This window comes from Callorhinus ursinus, unplaced genomic scaffold (assembly GCF_003265705.2).
Source record: "Callorhinus ursinus isolate GAN/ISIS: 27379988/994484 unplaced genomic scaffold, GSC_fseal_2.0 scaffold1, whole genome shotgun sequence".
In the NCBI taxonomy this organism is placed as follows: domain Eukaryota; kingdom Metazoa; phylum Chordata; class Mammalia; order Carnivora; family Otariidae; genus Callorhinus; species Callorhinus ursinus.
Genome location: NW_027397063.1, coordinates 142,802,401 through 142,811,954, shown reverse-complemented (window position 1 = coordinate 142,811,954; position 9,554 = coordinate 142,802,401). Strand labels below are relative to the sequence as shown.

Genomic DNA, 9,554 nt, shown 5'->3' with positions numbered 1-9,554 from the left:
AAACTTGAAAAACATTGCACCTAGGCATTTTCTTATCAAGGTGAATGGCATAAGTTCAAGATGTGAGACAAATCACACAAACACATTTAAAATCTTTACTTACATCCCACCTGCTAAGATTCCATTGCTTAAACTAAGTGACATGGTCAAGTCCAACGTCAAAGGAGTGGGGAAATGTACTCCCTTTACTGCAAGGGTGATGAGTGAACAATTGAGAACATAAATCCAACTGATCATTTTTTTTTTTGGCTAGACAATTTATTGAGAGACTCCCCTCCCCGCCCTCTCCATCTTTAGGTCACTTTTTCCTCTTGTAGACCTGTATGCTAGCCCCAGGAACATGGCTGGGGTCAGGGCACGGTTTGAGGAGGCCCATCAGGTGGCTGTAGCTGTCCAAGTCATATCATATGAACACAGCTGACAGGTACAGCTCCTCCTATAGCGCCTTCACCCGGGGCCACCTTCTCGGCCTCCTTTTGCCCATAACTCTCCTGAAGGATCTTGCACTGTTCTAGAGAGGTCCGCTAAAGACACTGAACCACCAGCCAACTGCATTTGTTGTCTGGATGTCTGTGTCAATCTTGTCTGTCACACTAGGGTCCCCAAAGAGATCAAGGGAATCATCCTGAATCTGAAAGAACTCCCCCATCTCCAGCAGGATTTTCTCGGTGTTGGCATACTTTTCTCCCTATGTCTGCCATATCCATGGCAGCAGCCCCAGGAAGATAGAATGAATAGAAAGCCATCTTGTTCTTGACAATAGATTTATACCTCTTTTCAGTGAATCTGCCAAGATCCATATTACCCTGGGGGGCTGTGATGAGGTCCAGGGTCTGTCTGATCTCAGTCTAATAGGAATTCTGTAGGAAAAGCTCAATCAATTTCAGGTAACAGGGCTGCTCCTGGCAGTAGAGATTCAGCAGGTGGTAGATACATGCTTCCAGAAACAAAACATCTTTGATGGTATCCAAACCTATGCCTGGCTTCTGATATGAGCAGATCTGCCCCTGCCAGGTAAGGGATGAATCCATGATGTCATCTGACACCAGGAAGAAAGCTTGGAGCAGTTCCACACACCAGCCCACAGTCAGGGCCTGCCGGATGCTATCAGCATCCTGCTTCCTTGACTCCACCAGCTCCTGAAAAGCTATCAGCACTGTCAACACCTCACTGGTACTTGCCTCCAATAGCATTGTACTCCAAGACCTCCTTAAGCCAGGCAATTCCATCTCCTGTCTCTGGGTGGCCCATGCCATCCTCGATCAGCACCTTGACAATCTGGGAGAATTGCTGGATGAAATCCTACTTTGCTTGGGCATAAGGGTTCAATTCCTGGTCTCCATCCATTCTGAGGTAGGAGTAAAGTGCTCTGCTCCTGGATGCCAGCTCTTGGTCTACATCCAATTGATCATTTAAAATTTAAAAACTTTCTTCTAACTGAATTATCATTATAATTATTGCAAACAGATATCAAAACACAAAAATATATTATAATTTCTGAAAAATAATTGTTAAACATAAATAAATTTTTATAGGAAACACATCTCTTAATGATATGAAATTTTTAAAAATATGTCCTATATCTGGGCATAAATACTATAAACACAAAAACAGCAAGATTCAGCATTAATTTCCTTTTTTTAAGAATTTATTTATTTCTTTGACAGAGAGAGAGAGACAGTGAGAGGGCTGAGCAGGGAGCCTGATATGGGGCTCGATCCCAGGACCCTGGAATCATGACCTGAGCCGAAGGCAGACACTTAAAGACTGAGCCACCCAAGCACCCCTTAGCATTAATTTCTTAACTAATTTTCATTTTTATAGATAAGAGCATCGAGAAACTTTGTTTACATAACTATAGCTATAAAGAGATTTCCATAGCAATGTATTCAATTCTTTGAACTCTTCATTATATACCAAAAATCACATGACGATCCACCATCAAAAACTAATTTTAATGATCTATATGCTAACAACTTAATTTGTCTTCCTTCAATTTTGCTGAAAGCAACAAATAGGAAATGATGTTTTTGGCAAAATATTTTATTACACAGTCATTCTGTTTATTCACTTTTTCGGTTTCTAGGATGTACATGTAGAGAACTTAATCAGGACCTGTCAAGTGACTGTTAATTATATCTGGCTATCCCAGATATTCTCATTTATGGTCACCTTGTTTAACACAATATACTCAAAAAGGGATGGGGAAATACAATACAGCTAATTTTAATTCAACTGTGCTAAGGCAATATTTCATGAGGGGATGCTTTTACTTTTTTTCTTTTTTGGTAACAGCCTTATTTTTTTTTTATTGTGTTCAATTAGCCAACATATAATACAACATTAGTTTTTTATGTAGTGTTCAATGATTCATTAGTTGGGTATAACACTCAGTGCTCATTACCACACGTGCCCCCTTTAATACCCATCACCTGGTTACCCCATCCCTCCCACCCCCCTCCCTTCTGTAACCCTCAGTTTGGTTCCCAGAGTCCAGAGTCTCTCATGGTTTGTCTCCCTCTCTGATTTCTTCCCCTTCAGTTTTCCCTCCCTTCCCCTGTTGTCCTCTGCCCTATTTCTTATGTTCCACATATGAGTGAAACCATATCCTAATTGTCTGTCTCTGCCTGACTTATTTCACTTAGCATAATCCCCTCCAGTTCCATCCATGTCAATGCAAATGGTAGGTATTCATCCTTTCTGATGACTGAGTAATAGTCCAGTGTATATATGTATGACATCATTTTTATCCATTCATCTCGGCTCCTTCCACAGTTTGGCTATTGTGGACACTGCTGCTATGAACATTGGGATGCTTTTATTTTATAACTAAGCCTGTAGCAGCGGGTAGACTATTTTCATATAACCTGATGATAATGCCACTCCTAACATCAAACCAATCATCAAATCAGAGTTCCTTTCCATCCAGATAATCTAATTTCACTTTTCAATTCAAATAAACAGATTAATATAGGACCCTATTCCCATCTCAATTTGGAAAGCAACAATAGTCTAGAGTATTTTGAGCCTATTTTCTTCAATGATCAATTAAAACCTTTGAGTTGAACATCCTAGATTTATTAATATTGACCCGTTTAATGGCATCATCCAGTGGCACATGCAAATTTTGACTTAACTTTTTAGAAATGAAACCTTATGTGTGAGAAAAATGGTATTCCCAAGTGCAAGGAAGATTTAAACCACAAATATGAAGAATAAAACTGGTGTTTGCCCAGGCATTGAAACAGCTAGTGAGCAGAGAAACTTACATACTCTTCCCAAGAGAAACCCAAAGCAACTCAGTTACAGGAGTGGGCATGTACCAATCCATATTAACAGAAGGGGACAACCCAAATCACACTAAGAAAAGAAGTGGTTCTGTAAACAAAAATGGTATACAGGAATTTTGCTAAGCCTTGATTGGCAGTGTGAAACTCTGATTATTTTAACAGAATATGGCTGTCTTTCATTCTTTCTCCTATTTTCATGGATCCTTGGCCTTCTAGAGTTCTATCAAGAAGAGAAAAGAGAAGAGAAGAGAAGAGAAAAGAAGAGAAGAGAAGAGAAGAGAAGAAAAGAAAAGAGGAAGGGAGGGGAGGGGAGGGGAGGAGAGGGGAGGAAATGGAATGATTGACAGCTGGTGAGGAGGATGAGACAGCAGAGGGTTTCAAGCTCTGAGGACCAAAAAGAATGTGGAAAGAGTGGGACTTTTGAGGAGAGAAGCTCCCTAGAGGCTGTGAGCAAGCTAGCTAAAAGTGGATGAAAGGAGGGAAAGCTGAAGTCCACCTCCTTTTCCACTCTCCATTCCAGGATGCCTTACATGTCACTGATGGACTTTTAAGCAAAGTCCTACTGGACTTTGCTGTCCTGCCCATCAAATATTCACAGCTTTGCAAATAGACTTGCATTTAGGTTCTGCCTACACCATAAATGTGATTTGAAAAAAGAAGAAAAATCCCAATGAGATTTGAAGCTTTCACTTTTCCAGGAAGGAGGAAGGAGGAAGGAGAGTGGCGGGCCACCCATGGGAACTACCTGAGGCCCAACAAGAAGCCAGACCAGTCAGATTCCTGGATTAGGAAGCACAAAACACACAGCTTCCACTCTGCACAATTGGGTGAATCCTTCACATCTCATTCACACCCAACTTCCTGCATCTTAGAGTCAGACAGGCCCTCAAGGTTGCTTGTCTTCAGGAAAGTGCACTCTGATTATCTTCATGAATCAAATGAAGCCTGGAGAATTTCCAGAGTCCTATAGTTAGGAAGTGGTGCAGAGATTAGAATTCAAGTCACCTGTCTCTCAGCTCAAAGAGAAAAGCACAAAAACTATAAAGTAGGCAGGCATCATTTGCATAATATGGAGAAATATAACATTTGAAGTTTATCATTCTATTAAAGAACAAAAATTCATCTGAAAAATTTGAAAGCCTAATTGTCTTTATTAAACAATTCATAAATCGGGCAGCATCCCATCTAGTAGAGAGATGCTCAAAGGAGTTGTACAAAGTGGAAGGTTTTTATAGGAAGGAAGGTGGGGCAAGAATTACTAGGAAAAGAAAAGAAAAGATTGTTCCAGTCAAGGTCACCTTCCGTTAACGATGAGAGCAGAGGCCGATTACATCACCTTCCTTTAGGGGATGGACAGCCCATGTGACAGTTTACCTCACAGTGCTGACCAGAAAATTCCTGACTGACGCATTGAGAATACATTTCTGGAGGAAGGTGAAACTGCACTTAGGTTAGGTATTAAACCCCGGTTTGAGGACATGGCCTAGCATAAGTGACTACACCTTGGGCTTGTGATTTTCTTTTTGACAATTCCTTCCAGTAATTTTTTTCCTTCTATCTTCCCTTTCTTTCTCTCTTTTTTCCAGGGAATATAATCATGCTGTGGATTTTCTAATATATAAAAATTAAACATTTTTATCCTTATCATCATATTTTGCCTAGCTGTGAACATGAGATTCAAGACTCAAAAGATCTTCTTTTCAATGCACAAAGAAACTGATGACCACATTACCTTTAATCATTATCACCAATCCTGTTTGGCAGAATTCTAAGATGACCGTGAAGTGACATTTGCTTTGATAAAAGTTCTGCCGTTTGTGAGTGGGAAGAACCTGTGAATATGATGAGAAATTTTTCTCGTGATTAGGTTATGTTATATGGCATAGTTAACTTTAAGAAAGGGAGATGATCCAGATGGTCCTCACTTAGTTACTTGAGTTCTTTAAAAGCAGAGAGTTTTCTCTGGCTGATGGCAAAAGAAGTCAGTGATTCAAACATCTGGAGGATTCAACGTGCCACTGTTGGCTTGAACATGAAGAAGGCTATGTGAAAAGAACCTACAAGCAACCTAGTTGCTGAGGGTGAGCTCCAGCCAACAGCCAGCAAGAAAATAAGATCTTAGTCCTACAACCACAAGGAACTGGATTCTACCAATGACCCAAGTAAACTTGGAGACTGATTCTTTCCTGAGAGCTTCCAGGTAAGAAGGTATCTTTGAGCCCTAGAGGAGAGAATCCAACCATACCTTACTGGACTTCTGATCTACAGACCTGTGAGTTAATAAGTAAGTATTGCTTTAACCTTCTAGATGTGTGGCAATTTGTTATGCAAACAGACAACCAATACTCCAGTCTTGGATTTAAAATAAGTATATTCACACAAAAAGAATAAGATCAAGGAAAAAAATTTCAAGAAACTTTGTTTCTCCTGGTAATCCAATGACTGGACATGGATTTATACACCCTGGATGTGCTAGAATTAGCTTAGGGAAGGAGTTATCTATTTGCTTTCCAAATAGTACGTGTAATTAACAGTCATCCCTTCTGATTCTTGCAGTTACAAATGTTGAACTTTTGAGGGGAGAAGAAACGCTTTTTAAAAAGAGTAGTAAATGTTTCTAGAGCCAAAGAGAACAAAGGAACAGGTTTTTTTTTGTATCTCATATTTGCATTTGAAACACAGGGGTTATTAGTATTCATGGTTGTCATGTTTATATCCAAAATTCATACACCATCTCCTCTAAAGGTGCTGTTACCAAAAGAGAAAGTTAAACATGTAAAAACCAGGAAAAAAAAAAAGATGCCAGATGTAAATCTACAGTTTTAGCAGTTGGGCAGTAAATAACAGGGAGAAGGGTGAATATCTCCTGAAAAATATCTTTAACTGTCATTACTGGGATAGTAAATTCAACTAACTGTAAAAACGTGCCTCTTATAGAAATGGCTCTGTGAAATTATTCTCTAGGAAATGTGAAACTTTATACATTCATTCCATCAGAAGAGAATTTAAAACCACTCATCGGGGCGCCTGGGTGGCTCAGTTGGTTAAGCGACTGCCTTCGGCTCAGGTCATGATCCTGGAGTCCCGGGATCGAGTCCCACATCAGGCTCCTTGCTCAGCAGGGAGTCTGCTTCTCCCTCTGACCCTCTTCCCTCTCGTGCTCTCTCTCATTCTCTCCCTCTCAAATAAATTAAAAAAAAAATCTTTAAAAAAAAAAAAAAACCACTCATCCATTACCAGTTTACAGATAATGAGAGATGAAGGTTCTGTATCAATAATAACAGATACACTGCTAAGGTCAGGATGCTTTCACAAGAGCAGTACAAAAAAAAGGAGCCCTACAGAGGCTCCCCTGATCCTGAAACATCCTAACAATAGGGAGATTGTTGGCTCACAAGGCAGGCTACCCCAGCTGTGCCTGCCTAAGAGGCGGGGGAAGAGGAAATTTATCAGTGAGACTGAAGAATCCTCCAAAACCATCATTCCACTCTTCATTGGTCTTAACTCCCTTCCTCTAGAGCTATCTAGTTATAAAATACCAGCAGAGATGTATGTCGTTATACCACATTTGTTATATTTATCTTTGAATTTGGTTCAAGAGCAAAACTTTATCATGGTACATTGAATGAATATAACAAGTCAAACTTTTGTAAATATTTTCCAATTTATGCCCCCTTACCAGGAAGCCAGTTTCTCTGCCTGCATCAAATCGATTATGTCTGAAAAGAAAGCAGGGCAAATGTTGTATCAGCAAAGAGGATGACATGATGGAGGGTAGCCCACACCCAACAAGAGAAAAAGGAAGCCCACCCAGCTAGCTCTGGAAGACCCAGGCATTTCATAGTATGTAGCAGGTGAGGAGGCTCTGGAGGAATGCTGGATCTATAATAAGAGAAATGAAGAGGTGAGCTTTTCTTTCCACATTTGAATATGATGTGAGTAAATCCGGAACCCTCTCATACAAAGGTTTGATAGTAGACTGAACAGAGGGAATTAGGGAAGAATGGAGTCACCAATGACCCACAGCAGTAGAGTCAGAATGAACTCAGAAGCCTGCATCTTAAGGTCAAGGTTGGTGCCCAGTTTGCATTGTGTGTCAATGTGTTGAGTGTTCCAGCTTGAACAGCTAAATTCCTGGCTTGCCTGGGAATTTCCTGGTTTTAGCACAGAAGTCCCATGTCTCAGGAAACCCCTCAGTCCTTCATGAGTTCTGTCTCTGTGTATATCAGCTTGCAACTGTGCTTTATGAGTAAATATAGTAGGAAATATAAGAGAGAGAAATTTAATTAGATTAGGTACCTAGTTAACACAGATTTTAATAATGTGGCATTGCTAACCTTATATTCAAGGGACTGTAGAAGCCTAATAATCCTCAGTGGATTCTCATTTAAACTGCCTTTTGAGAAGTGCTTACTGGCAGAGTTTTGTGTGAGGTCTGATTTCTTAAAACAAAACAAGTCTTAAACTGACCTGTATTGTCCTGACAAGTCCTTAAGATAACAATTATTCTTTACATTAAGTGTGCCAGGATAACATACACATATGTTAATTTGTGTTTGCTTTAGCTGCTGCAGGACGCCTGAAACATCCAGAATGGTGAGGACCAGCCAGCTGAAATAGCACAAAGGCAGTGGCCACAGATGCATCACTGACATGAACTACATTGAGCAGAAGGGGAGTGTGGGAACGAAGGGTCAGGTCACCACCTCAGTCAATGTCCTATCTGCATGCAGGAAGGAAGGGCAGTTGGAAGGTAGGAAAGGAAAAAGTCTTAAAGGTCCTGCCTCATCTTTACCCTCACTCCAGACAGAAGAGGAGTCACATGTCCACTGCCTTCAGCTACTAAATTTAGCTTCTAGAACTGATCAATGATCTGCTTTTCTCTCATCATCCAAAATCAATAATAAATTTACCAACAGCATCTGTGCAAATTATGAATACTTTTAGGGAAATGTGTCCTATTTAAATGAGTCACATTAATGCAAAAACCATGTAGGAAGGGTCAACATATAATAATAAGGAGCTCAGTATTAACCAAGCTCATTTGAATTTTAGGCCCATTTGAGTATTACTTTCTCTCTTCTCACCTCCCAGTCCCCTAAGACATGTGATAATTAAAAGTAAATTATATCAAACTGCATGAATAATCAAAAAACTAAATCATTATCTTCCAGTAAAAATACATTTTTATAAATATATTTTGTATATATTTCCAGTAAATATATATATTTTTTGAAACAAGGAATATGGTCATCTGCTACAGTCTTGGGCTCTGACACCATGAGAAGTGAAATGGGAAGCCCCATGACTTTGTAAATAAAGGATGCAGAAGACTGATGGTCTCTCTCCAGAGGAAAATGCAAAGCATTGTAAAAGAGTCTTTTCTCTATTAAGTATGGTGAAGAAAGGGGCCAGAGGCACCTCAGATCAGGAGAGAGAAATGAAAATGGGAAGGACTGTCACAATGTTAAATCCTGCTAAAGCTGCCCCTAACCGCCATGCATTCTCAGTACATAGGACTCTAAGGGGACATTTCCTGGCAGTGTTCCACCCAGATCCCCTTGATCTTCCCACTATTTAGACACGTCCCTCTCTAGCCTCTGCATTCCCCCCTCCTAACAGTTTACTTCTGGGGATTTCCTCCGAGAACTGCCCTTGTTCTACCAGAGCTGCATTGCCACAATATAAGCAAAGAAAGCCAGAGGCTCCCAGGAGTTTACATCCTCCCTCTGTGGCCCGTGGCCAGTGACTGACAGGTAGATGTGTATAAAAGTCTAGCTCCCTCCTTGAGGGTAGACACATTCTGTGTGCGAAATTTGGGGCCAGAGAGGAGAATCCAGACATAGCCAATGAGCCAGCTACTATCCTCCATGTAGAGTTAAAGTTCTGTATCATTCATAATTATTAAGGGAAAAAAATCTCTATCAATCCAGATCATAAGGTGACAAAAGAACTAATCCTCTACAGAGGTGAATGTGAGGTCCAAAGTTAGGCTGCCTTCCAAAAACACAGAGAAGGAAGGTGCCAGCCTTCCCTTTCTTCAGTAACATGGAAAACATCAATGTTACTGTTATACCTAAGAATATAGGCTCTTTTGGCCTCTGGTCCTGTCCAAAGATGGCAAGATTCAATGGGAAAAGCATGGGATGGGCTGGAATCAGAACCCATATCGTAGACCAGCAATGAACAATTAGAATTTGAAATTGAATAAGTAATACTATCACATTACACCCAACAAAATGAAATATGTAGGTAAAAATCTAA

At 40.2% G+C, this 9,554-nt stretch overlaps 1 long non-coding RNA gene and 1 pseudogene across 1 annotated transcript; one reads left to right on the top strand and one right to left on the bottom strand.

Annotated features, from left to right (window-relative positions):
* Positions 1–298: 298 nt before the first annotated feature.
* On the bottom strand, positions 299–1,281 carry LOC112820359 (farnesyl pyrophosphate synthase pseudogene; annotated as a pseudogene).
* A 5,449-nt stretch (positions 1,282–6,730) lies between these two features.
* LOC141371525 (uncharacterized) lies at positions 6,731–8,198 on the top strand. The gene is made up of 3 exons (XR_012376540.1): positions 6,731–6,839; positions 6,973–7,194; positions 7,856–8,198. It is a non-coding gene; the product is annotated as an uncharacterized lncRNA (long non-coding RNA).
* Positions 8,199–9,554: the final 1,356 nt, after the last annotated feature.